The sequence below is a fragment of the Balaenoptera acutorostrata genome, chromosome 8 (assembly GCF_949987535.1).
Source record: "Balaenoptera acutorostrata chromosome 8, mBalAcu1.1, whole genome shotgun sequence".
Classification (NCBI taxonomy): domain Eukaryota; kingdom Metazoa; phylum Chordata; class Mammalia; order Artiodactyla; family Balaenopteridae; genus Balaenoptera; species Balaenoptera acutorostrata.
The window spans coordinates 17,171,316-17,185,023 of record NC_080071.1 but is presented as its reverse complement, the minus strand read 5'-3'; positions in this window follow the sequence as shown (position 1 = coordinate 17,185,023).

The following is a 13,708-nucleotide window of genomic DNA, read 5'->3' as shown; positions in this document are numbered from 1 at the left end:
CACTGGAACCAAGCAATTTATTGATTTATTTTTCAAGAATCATTTGGATCTACCAAGTGCCTATTTTGACATCATGTTGCTTAAGGACAAAGAATGAAGGTCTACGGTCATATAAACATTTCTGGGTAAGGGGTAGAGGTGCTAAAGTGGCCACATTGAGCAGACATTGGCAATCCCATCAGTGACACTTGACTATCGCAACTCATGAATGTAGCATAATATACGATTCACTTGGAAAAGATAGGAAAATAAATTACTTGTAAATTAAACAAACAAACTTTAGAGGGTTCTAACGTTCCTGAGGTGGATAAAGATGGGAGGAAAAGGAGTTAAAGGAAAAATATGGGGTTGCCAAACTTTTGTTTCCTTAACTCTGAAAAATAACTTAAAGATAGAATTTATTTCATTACAACCAGAATGTATTGGGAGGAATAAAAAACTGTTGATGAAAATACTATGGAAGTTTTTCAATGCAGTAAAGATCAAATATCAAGTAGACACTTGACATAGATTTATGGCTTAGGAAATAAAGAAGGAAATACGTATAAAGTCTCTGCCCTTCCTAACTTTACGTTGGCTAATGTTTTCTAATTTTCTTAGAGCTGTCAGTGGAACCATTTTTGAGAACAGAACTGCTCCCTTTCTTAATGATTTATATTAACAAGTAAGGTGGCAGTGAAGGCTTTAATGAGAGCTACTTATTTATGTCTGCTAGACACACAGGAGAATTTGGGCAGCAGGGCTGTCTACTTATGCATCCGAATTTGGAGTGTGTTGATCAGACTGGGGAAATTTCGCACGACTTTGGGAAAACTGAAGTAGAAGTAGAAAAGAAGAAATGCAAATACCAAAATGCTTTAAAAATATTATTATAGTAGGAGTTCTCGGGTCACCTAGTGGTTAGGATTCCAGGCTTTGACTGCTGAGACCTGGCTTCAATCACTGGTCAGGGAACTGAGATCCTGCAAGCCGTGCAGTATGGCCAAAAAATAAATAAATACATAAATAAAATAAACATAAAAATATTATTATGGTAAAGATGAAACAAACGATGAAGAAATTTTGAAGAGCCACACATATACGGTCATCTGAAAATAGCACCATTCAGTTCCAAAGAGTCTTAGGATGCCCATGACATCAGGAAATAAAAAGAAAAGCCCAAGTATTTCACTACTTAGTTTCCATCAGCATTTCTGGGGCCCTGGACATGGGTGATGATATTTGGTGCTGAAAATGTTCTCAGCAGATACTGTGTTAGAAGCAATCTCTCTTTAAATGAAATGTAAAATTTTCAAACTTAACAAAATGAATCAAGTCCTGTCAAATCTCTATTTATATTGATATCAATGTGTATTTACAAACATATATTCGATGAAAAGCAATTCATAGACACTGTTTGGCAAATTAAAAAAAAAGTTATCCTCTATTATGTGATTATCATATAATTCCCACCAATTTAAATACTAGCAACCTGATAAAATTTGTTGCCAGTAATCTGTTTTAACTTTTATATCTGGTCCCAGGGATTGGTGCTTAATACATGTCTATTCATGAATAAATAGAAAAAAAAAAAAAAGAATGAGTATGTAAGTGAATAACCAAGTAAATACTAAACCCTTCATTTTTTGCCATAGAAACAGTATTATTTTAGTTTCAAGTATTCTTTAAAACTTGTCTAACAAAGCCTAGTAATTTGTTTAGCCAGATCTCAATATACTTTCATTAAGTCAAAATTCAGTTTTCTAGTTGCTGCTGTTGTTGTTGTTATTTTGGAACAAATATTCTATGCCTGCAGTCTGCAAGCCCAAGGTTTATTCTAACTCTTTGTCTCTCTTTTTAAGTGACAATTGGTTAAGAAATCAGTTTCCTCCTGTGATATGTTAATATCAGATGTAACATAGCCTACTGAATTTTAAAATTGCAATCTGCTCATGCTCACAAAGGAAATTGTGCAATTGAAATTCATTTCAGTTTAAGCTAGTTTAGTTAAATATCAGATTGCCAGTCAATAGGGAAATAGTGGAGGCATCTATGGATGATGATCATTTACTGCTTTAGGAAAGACTCCAAATCACCATTTCATACATACTAACAAGTGTCATCATATTGACATCTACACAATGAAATAAATGTATAGCTTTCTGTTCGACTTTTACCATTTGCAAGATTTACTTGATTATACATACTATAGCCTGGTAAAGCATTTCCACTTTGCTAAATTCTTGATGTATTCTGGTACCATGTCATTTCATTAATAACTATATAACTTGTTTTATCTTCTAGGGCTTAATTTACAATCTCTGCAAGTGTATGTGGCATTGAAGGAGACAATTAGTCCACTGAAGAAATGGAAATGCACTTTCAAGTAGACTGACACCAGTTTTGCTAGAAATGCCATGGTTATGAAGAGGCAGGATGCAAGTCTGAGGGCGAGTTGTAACCCTGCACTTGAGATAAATAAATAGTGAGACAGAACATGAGTGAACACGTTGCCTGGGTTTATTTGTTTGAAAACCTGCACCTACTCTGACAGCTGTAATATAAATAGATATAGAGTGCAGAAAAAATTTATTGAATAAGGCATACACAGACTGTTTTCTATTCTCATCAATAATTTTGATACTGACAAAAGTTTTGCCTTCTGCTATTTCGTCAGTCTTTTCTCTCAATTAAAAACTCCGTGAACTTTACCCTATATAACAGAAGTGTCTCTTTGCCTTCCTACCACCTCTTTTAATGCAGATGTCACTTGGAAGGTAGACTCTAGAAATATAAATCTCACCTTTCTGCTGCTAGTTTTCCTTCTTATTACATAGAATGCAGTGGTGGCTTTTTAGATATTTTATTTGCTTTGGAATTTTCCCATTTAAAATATGAAGTGCTAAGCTAAGCAATGGTAAAAACAAATGGTATAAGAGAAAGTTTTCCCTCTCTCTGACACAGATGGTAATCAATACTGAGCTTTGCCTCTCGAATTCTGCAAGTGCCATTGCTGCCCCAAGTTATGCGTATGGTTCTACAAGCAACCAGGATGAGGAGAATAATTTCGTAGGGGAGGAAAATATCTTTTTCTTCTCCCCTTCTAAATTCTTGACTGGTGTCCCTGTAACAAAAGACAGATGAACAAGAGAAAATATACAGATTTATTTAATATAAGTTTTAAGCCACACGGGACCTTCATAAGGGAATGAAGACTCAATGAAACCCGAGTGTTTTTATGCTAGTTTGATGAAGAATGAAAAGTGGTTGAAAGATGTGATAGGACAAAGGTGAGGCAAGGCCTGTACAGATTCTTCTCTGTGTCTCTTTATTTTTGGAGATAAGGATGCTCCTTTCTTCGGATATAGAGAAGGCATCCCTCACATAAGAGTCTTATGACCTGCTTCAGGGGACGGTCAGAAAGTTCTTCCTGCACATACCATTTCTCAAATTCCTTCACCTTGAATTACACAATATGCCAAGGTGCCATCTTTGGCGGGGGGGGGTGTCCTGAACCACATAGACTGCCATCAAGCTATTTTTGAATTAAGAATGAAACTAAGCAGCACAAATAATATACAGTAAGAGCTCAAAACAGACATTCCCAGGCACAGGGCTGGTGGGATGACATGGAGAGATAAACATTGGCCAGCCAAGGCTGGACTTACTATGATGGATTTACTAATCTCATCCCCTGCTGTCTCTTAGGTTTGCAAGGATTTGAGTGGGGCTGGGAAGAACCAATCAAGTTAGAAGACAAGTAGTGCTTTTTAGTCAAGGTTTTGGTCTTGCTACTGTGAGAAACCTGCTATTCTGAGACACAGATATGGGGAATTTGCATATCAGTGGTTTTGCTACCCTTCCTGCTGAACTGATTTGGCCATCTAAGAGGGAAACACCTAGGAATTCAACCCACAAATAGGTTTGTTTCTCTGTTTTAAGATTTCGAGTTCTCAGAGGTTGATAGCTCCTCAGGCCTTAACCTGTATCCACGTTTTCACAGCTATTTACCCCAGATGGTTTTCCCCTCTCTCACTTCAGTGCCTTACACAAGGCAAGAAAAGTTGAGGGATGAAGGTCCCAGGAGCGCTCAGAGAGATGTGCTTTGTCTCCGGGAGAAGGTGCAGAGTAAGACTCTTAGAAGGCACTAAGTAAGGTGGCAACCATGATCTCAAGTAAAATAGCCCATTGGAATTCTTATCTCTGCATTTCTCTCACTGTAACCCTAGAAGACCACTGGCTGTACGACAGGGAAAATGATGTCTAATTCACAGGGCTGTTATGAAGATTCAGTAAAATACTGTACATGAAGTACCTAGTCCAAAACTTGGCAAATACTACGGGCTAAATATGTGTAAGTATTTCCTTCAACCCTAAATGTCCAACCTCCCTCCACATCTTAACTTACTTCACCAAATCCGAATTTTACCTAAATAAATCTTTGGGTTTAGGAGAGCAAATGAGTCTCCATGACGCTCCTCGAAATTGTATGGTTAGTCAGGATCAAATCTTCAGGTAGTATCTAAACCACACCGTATCTCATAGCCACCTTTGAAAGAACACTTGAGTAACATCTCTGTATGTGATTGGAAAAGATGTCATTTTACTTAAGCGATTAGATGCAGTTTGAAACTGAATGACAATCTTGGAGTGTTTTCATTTTCCATTTAGCAATTTACTAAGGAATTCTGATGACCTTGAGGATTTTAAGAAACTCAAATGAACAAAAGTATTCTGCATGACCCCCATCACCAATAGAATAAAAAATAATTACAGGTAAACTTTTGTTTTATTTTACACAATCTCAAATAATGATGCTAAAAAAGGAGTTGTAACCTAGTACCTAAATTTTTTTTTAGCTCTTTGGAAAACATGTATGGATTAATCACACATAGTTTACTGGCATGAGCAATAAAGAAAGACAATTACTACTTTCCAAAGCAAAAAAAATAATAATAATAATCCACAATTTAGATCTTTAGAAATCTTCCATGGAAGGAAGCCTTATTACAACAGCCTTTGAAGAAATAGTTCAGATCACCACAATCATATTTAAACACGGGAAATAAAATTAAACACATTTAGAATTCTATACTGTTCTTCTAACATGTCTTTAACTAAATAGGTGATTAATAAATATTTATTGTTAGGTACACATGCTTTGACTTTTGAAAATATTGTAGAACATACATTTAATTTCCTGAGTTTCAAACATAATGCTTAAGCATAATTATGAATACAGTTATGTTTCTGGGAAACAGTAGCATGGAAAAGAAGGAAAGACTGTGATAAATTATTCCTCAAATAACATTCTTTTTGAAGGCACAATGACCCAGGTAACAGCACCACAACTTTTATCATGTTATATAGAATTTTCCCCCCAGAAAACCCATCAGATTTGTAAGCATGGCTATAAGAAAGAAAATGCCTTAAAGATAATGTAGTTACAAACCCATCTAAGTTCTGTATTTGTTTTGAGAAAAGATTGGCCCTGGCTGCAACCTATAGTGGGAACTTTTGGTGTTGTCTTGTCCTCCACGGTGGATGAACTCATCCCTTTCCACTGTTCGGACACAACAGAATGTTTATTCACAAACAGCACATTTATTCCTAGGATATCAACAAAAAGAAATCCAACATAGGCCTTCACTTTTGTCTTCTCTTTCTCAAAACCTCTCTGAATTATATCTGCTCTTCATTGATGATAATCTCCCTGGTAAATCAAGCTCTTGTGACAATGAATGTTATTGAGTTACTAATTAACCTTCCTATTTTTTTTTTTTTAGACTAGTGGAATTTTTTTTTTATAGCTACTTTATTTATTTATTTATTTATTTATTTTTGGCTGTGTTGGGTCTTCGGTTCGTGCGAGGGCTTTCTCTAGTTGCGGCAAGCGGGGGCCACTCTTCATCGCAGTGCGCGGGCCTTTCACTATCGCGGCCCCTCCCGTTGCGGGGCACAGGCTCCAGACGCGCAGGCTCAATAGTTGTGGCTCACGGGCCCAGCTGCTCCGTGGCATGTGGGATCCTCCCAGACCAGGGCTCGAACCCGTGTCCCCTGCATTAGCAGGCAGATTCTCAACCACTGCGCCACCAGGGAAGCCCAACCTTCCTATTTTTGATATGATATTTCTGGAGATTCTACGTTCTTGAAAATTATTTTGGTTGGAAGAATATCAGGAGCATAAAATATTGCATCTGAGCAGACACGTTTCCTTTAATCTTTCCAGTAAAAGCTCACCTCAGTACCTGGTGAGTTTACTGTAATCAAATTTGTAGCTGAAAGAATAGATATTTTCTGATTTTCCCTGAGAAGTTGGTTTGCAGCTTGGCTATATAAGCTGAGAGTAGAAAAGTAAATAGATCCAATACCAACTGTGGCTCAGGGTCAATTTATAACAGTTTTACCAAAAAATAAAGGAAAATAAAATTAAAGAAAATTTTTTAAAAAACTTCTTGGGAAATTTTACAACTGCCCTCAGAACCCTTAAAATGTTCACATTCTACATTGTCTAAAATTACTCCTGTTTTCTTCATCTTCAATAATTATATTAAAGACTAAGCAGAATATATAAAGCCAAAGGAGATTTAGCTTCACGATATTAAGCAATACTATTTACTATTGGAGAATATCTAAAATACGTTTCTAATAATTACAGACTAGAAAGATTTTAAACTTGGTTTATTGCCACACACAAATATGGTTAACAATTTTTATAATCTATATGTCGCTGAAAATATATTTTGGTATGCATGTTAAGTAAATTAACAGTAGCTACTGTATTATATAAACCCTGAAATCTCCACTACTTCATATTATTGAAGTTTATTTGTTGCTTATTTAAAATTCAACTAGAGGCAAGGAGGGGGTATGCAGTATTTAGTGATTCAGGAACTCAGATTGATGGAAGGTCTGCATCTAGAATGCACGTCCCACAAGGCCACCTTAAACATTGACATCCATCCAACATACACAGCAAAATAAAGCCTGAAGGGTAAAATGAGAGATTTTTATAGGCCAGTGTTGGTAGTCATATACATCACTGCCATGCACATCTTATTGGCCATAACTCAGTCGCAATAAAGGTAGGCTTTGAAATAGTCTGAGAAGAAAAGAAAAAACAGGGAAGTCTTTATGGTAGATAGTTAACCAGTGTCTTTTGTAGGCCTTTAATTCTATTAATATCCCCTTAATTCACAATACAATTTCAATATGTGTTCCTTTCAAAATGTTTGATATCCAGATATAATTTTTAAGCCCACATAAGAAATCAAAGAACATTCTTCTAAAATTATGTGTACCTGCAGACTAGTGAATTTCTTATGACTCATTCTAAACAATAAAATAATATTATATATTCTAAGAAATCATGATTAATAATGACATAGGTATTTGTTATAAGCATTGGTTCATGTAAAAGAGAGCTCTCAAGGGAATAAAGATGTGACACACGATGGTGGCCCTAACCACATCCACCAGAATCCTTTGTACTTGTTCAATAAGCCCATCCCTCAACAGCCACAAGTGTTGCTCAAGGCTCACACCTGTAACTTCTCCAGTAACTTCTGAGTCTTGCCTGGGTAATTGAAACCATCTCTCTGGGGGTTGCCTTGAGGGTATACAACCAGATGTATATTCAGTGAAAGACTGGTGGGGATTACAAAAGTTTTTGCTTTATTGCCCAAAATTGAAACAGAATCTGCATTGCAATATAAGCTCCAGAGTTCCTTGAGGAATAAGGTGAGGCTGGACTTCACCTGACAACTGGAAGTTGTATTGCTACTTCTATCCTATCTAGCACCCCTAACTCCCTTATAGCTTTTGCCCTTAGCAAGTCTCTTTCATGTACGCAAATACTCATTTCAATCTGTTTCTAGGGAACCTGACTCAATACAGGAGATAAATCATTTAAAATATCTTTTAAAGTCCCTGGCGTCTCTAGACATATTTTGTGCAGGTAGTGAAGTTGCAAAGACTCTGAATTAACATTTTACATTCTGGAAAATATGTCTGCAATATCTCTTTACAAATCAGGCTTTTCTTGTTTTACAACTATGCTGAGCGTCTTTGGTTTCCTTTATTCTCATCAGGAGCACACATGAAGAACTAGGAATAAATATAAATGAAAAAAATATAGCTAGAGAACCAAGATCCAAGGAAGAAAGTTGGCCTCAGCAAGTTAGTGAATAGAAAAGATGACAACACAAGCAAATTGATTACCAGCAGGAACTATTTCAAGTTAACATTGAATCAGTAAGTGCATAGGTAACTGGAGTCAGTTATATTTAATATTCTAAAACTAATTGGGTATACACTGAATGATTCTGACCTACAGAAGTTTAGTTTACTTTAATAGAATTTTTTTCTAAATAGATGTATTTGTTTAGAAAATTTAAATGTACCTTCTAAATCCATGGAATAATTGAAGACAAAAATATAAAGGTGTCACATTTTGCCAAATTAATTTATAGATGTTTTACAATCAAAAGAAAATTTCAGTAGGTGTGTGTACATGTGGAAATTGCCAAGTCGATAATCATTAAGATGTAAATGTAAAGGGCAAAGAATAACAGATAATATTGAAGAAGAACAATTCTTATACTTATTCTACAGGATAACAAGATCTATCATATACAGTAAATAAGACAGTATGATAGAGGAATAGGTGAATGAAACAAAATGGAGTTAATGCACCAAATAATGCCACCACCCCAAATATGTCCATATCGTAATCCCTGTGAATGTTACCTTAAGAAAGGGACTTCATAGTTGTGATTTAGGCACAAACCATCAAAGAGATAAATAATGGAAAGATTTCTTTATAATAAGAATAGGGGGATTAAGAATTAAGAGAAACAAGAATGGATATATAAGAAAATTTACCATTTAGATATATTAGAAATCTAAAATATTTTTATTTTAAATTAGCAAAGGAGAAAAACAATCTCCGTGAATACTCTAAATAGACCAGATCCCAAGTTTCAGTTAACCAGAAAGATATAACTATGTTAAATTTATCTGTACCTAATAAAACAGCTTCAAAATAAATGAGGTAAATGTATATAGTAATACCAGGCTAAATAAATATTATGTGTTACATATAAACTTATATATGTTACATACAAAGTTATACAAATGATCAAGTTTTATAAGGCTACAGTTATATAAGTCTAAAGATAAATCCACAAATCTGGAGAATAAAAACACACACATATAAATCCGTGAGTACCCAAATGTCAACCATAGAAAGAGTAAACTGCTTTGTATATTTACATGGTGGAATACTATTCATTAGAAGTTCTTTGAACACAATGAAATTAAGCTAGAAAACAATAAGAAAATATGACTAGGGAATTCCCTGGTGGTGCAGTGGTTAAGAATCACCTGCCAATGCAGGGGACATGGGTTCTATCACTTGTCCTGGAAGATCCTACATGCTGCAGAGCAACTAAGCCTGTGTGCCACAACTACTGAGCCCACATGCCACAACTACTGAAGCCCACGTGCCTAGAGCCTGTGCTCCGCAACAAGAGAAACCACCGCAATGAGAAGCCCGCACACTGCAACAAAGAGTAACCTCTGCTCGACACAACTAGAGAAAGCCCGCACACAGCAACGAAAACCTGATGTAACCAAAAATAAATAAATTAATTAAATTAAATTAAATTAAAATTAAAAAAAAGAAAATATGACTAGAAAAATCCCATGTTTGTAAGTGTACAATACAAATGCAAATACACTTGGCCCTCCTAATCTGTGAGTTCTGTATCCACAGATTCAACCAACTGCAGATCAAAAATATACCACCCCAAAATTCCAGAAAGTTCCAAAAAGCAAAACTTGAATTTGCTGCACACTGGCAACTATCTAAATAGCATTCACATTGTATTTGCAACTATTTACATAGCATTTACATTGTATTAGGTATTATAAGTAGTCTAGAGATGATTTAAAGTATATGGGAAATTGCAGATTATAATGCAAATTACACCATTTTATATAAGAGACTTGAGAATCCGCGATTTGCAAGGGGTCCTGGAACCAGTCTCCCATGATACTGAGGGTCGATTGTAACAAATGGATCAACAAATAAATTATGAGAATTTTAAAATATTTTAAACTGGATCATATAAAAATACAAAGGATACAGCTAAAAGATTACTTTGAAGAAAATTTGTCAAGCTTAATGTAAATATTAAAAGAATAAGTACTTTTAAATTAATAAAATATTCATTCTAAGAGCTGGGGTGAAAAGAAATAAAACAAAATCAGCAAATAAACCCAAAGAAAGTAAAAGGAAGGAAATAATAAACACCAAAGTAGAAAATAACGAAATGGAAACAAATGTATAATAAAAGATTCACAAAGCTAAAAGTTAATTCTTTGACAATATAAGTAAAATTTACACACCTGTGGTGAAACTGATTAAGAAAGAAAGACACCATAAAACAATTTCAGGAATGGAAAGGGTGGAGTACTACAGAACCTTCAACATCACAAATATATCAAAATATGACTATGCACATTACACCAAGAAACCTGAAAATGTGTATAGATGAAATAGACAAATTCCTAGAAAATTCCAACTTATAAAAACTAAGTCAACAAGAAATAGAAACGTTGATGGAATCCAGAATTTACAGAACCATAACTAGTCACAATTCCAGTTATTGAACACATGTAGATGCAGTACCAGTGAAAGGTTGTTTCTTTTGGTTAAATGTGATTCTCACCAGTCTGCTTTGACAATTTAATCCTTTACGTAAGCACAGTTTTATTCTTCTAAAAAAATACTGGAATTAAATTTCACAGAATATTAATAATTAGGTTTTAGGGGGTGGTGCTATATTTGTTACATTGTTTGGGGATCTTATTTAGTATTTTAAGTTACAAAATAAAATTTTAAAACAATATTTTATGAAATGTAATGTATTGATACTTGATACACTCCATTTTTAGTTCAAATATATTTAAAATTTATATAGTAGAACTAATACTATATAAAATTATTTAGCAACTTATGTATTGTTTAGCAACTTGGAAATGTGACAACTTTTTATGCAGCAAGTTGTTATAAATAATTCTAAAAACCTGAAAGTAAGAGTATATTATAGAAATATTTATTCATAGCTGGTACTTCTAAAATGTAAAGCGGTTTTCAAGGGAAATTAACAACATATTTAGAAAGCCACTATTACATGTATTCACTATACAGTGTCAACTGGTCTTTAGTGTTATCATATTAGTCAACTACCACAGCTAGAGAATTATCTTTTGCACAAATGAGTCAATTTTCTAAGGCCAGGAGCTACTCTGGGCTTTAAAAATCATTTTAGTTTCATTGAAAAACCTTCTCATCTCCCATTTTATTTAATTGTTGTTTCATCCTCCATTCCCAGGAAATTGGAAAGAAAGTCTTTCTTTATGAAATAATATATGTATATAAAGATATAAATATAGAAGTTAGGTCAATTTAAAAATTGTCATTTTAATGAATAGCAATAAATTTATTTTCCTATATCTGAATAATAACTGTGAGCACTATCTCTAGTTTGTTCAATATAACTTGATTTTTCTCTCTCTGCTTCTTGAGGGACAAGTTAAATTGCAGTAAAATATAATAAAATAAAAAATAATTCAAACACAGTCTTCATATCAAAATACTCTCTAATCATCAGGGGAATGTAAACCAAAATCCCAATGAGATATCACTTCACACCTGTCAGAATGGCTATCATCAAAAAGACCACAAATAACAAATGTTGGTGAAGATGTGGTAAAAAGGGAACCTTTGTGCACTGTTGGTAGGAATGTAAATTGGTGCAGCCACTATGGAGAACAGTATGGAGGTTCCTCAAAAAATTAAAAATATAACTGCCATATTATCCAGCAATTCCACTTCTAGTTATTTTCCCAAAGAAAACAAAAACACAAATTTGAAAAGATATAAGTGCCCCTATGTTCACTGCAGCATTATTTAGAATAGTCAAGATATGGAAGCAATCTAAGTGTCCATAGATAAATGAATGGATATTTAAAAAATGGGTAAAATGGAATGTGATATAAACACACACACACACACACAAAACGGAATATCACTCCACCATAAAAAAGACTGAAATGTTGATTTGTGACAACATGGATGGACCTTGAAGGTATTACGCTAAGAGAAATAAGTCACACAGGGAAAGACAAATACCATATGGTTTCACTTATTGGTGGAATCTTTGGGATTGAACCCAGGCCATAGCAGTGAAAGCCCAGAATCCTAACAACTAGGCCACCAGGGGACTCCCACTTATTCGTGGAATCTTAAAAAGAAAACTAACAAACAAATACAGAAAGAGACTCATAGATACAAAGAACAAACTGGTGGTTGCCAAAGGGGAATGACTTGGGGGGCATGGGTGAAATAGGTCAGGGAGATTAAGAGGTGCAAACTTCTAGTTATAAACTAAGTCACAGGATGTAATATACAGCATAGGAAATATAGTAAATAATATTGTGGTAAATTTGTATGGTCAAAGATGGGAACTAGACGTATTATCGTGATCATTTTGTACTGTATAAAAATAGCTAATCACTATGTTGTGTACCTGAAACTAATATAATATTGTAAATCAATTATACCTGAATCAATAAGGGGTGTGGAGAGACGAATACAATCACATTTTTAAAAAATTTCTTAAGATAGACTGAGAATGTTGGTGGCATGGGGAGAAACCCTCCTCCTTCACTTGCTTATGTTTGTATATATTGGCATAAGCCTTTTGAAGGGAAAGTTAGCAGTGTCTGTGATATTTAACATGGGCATAGTTTTTACCTCCAGAAACATCATTATTTAAGATTCTATACAGCCATGTGTACACAATAATACAAAAGTGTTCATCGTCACATTGCTTCTAGTAGCAAAATTATAGTAATAGCCTAAAAGTTTAATAGGAGAATGGCATTAGATCATAATATTGTGAAATATTACACAGCCATTCAATAAAAAAGGTAAATATCTTTGTATAGGAATGAAAATATAGCTTAAATACATTGTTATGCTTAAAAACCCTCTTTATCTTTCACAATCATGCATATTGGGGAAATAGTTTCACACACTGGTAGTGTAAAAAGAATAGAAAATCATAAGAAGACAATGCTAATAAAAGAACAGAAAAATGTATCAACCTTTCAGTTTAAGTGAAGAAACATCTACCCTTGAAGAAACTGCTTCAGACAAAACATTTCTTACTTGTAACTATTTTCTCTCTGAGTCATTTAGGAAAAGGACTGTGCCCTGGTGAACTGCTTGATTTCCCACTACTGTAAATTATATTGCAGATGAATCTCACACCTATTCTATAAGCTGCTATTGCTTGTATTCATAATTGCTCTCAGCACAGTCAAGGTGTTTTATCAGTCTTCTGATGGCTCCTCTGCAGCTAAACACTACTATAATTGACCTGTTAATATAAACTGAGGAATTGAGATAAAATCTACATCATGCAAGTGAGTTGATCAAAACAAATTTGTCGTATTTCGTACATGAAAAAATATAACACATAGTATAGAGGACATACTCAATCTGAAGCATCTAAATAAAAACGATTAATATTAATCTCATTTTGAAAGTCATCCCCATTTATGGTCTTCAGGACATTTCTATCCAGATAATGTCAAAAGTCAGTTCTTCCCATTAGCTGGTTGTGACACTAAAAAAAAGTGCACCTCCCCAAGTTTC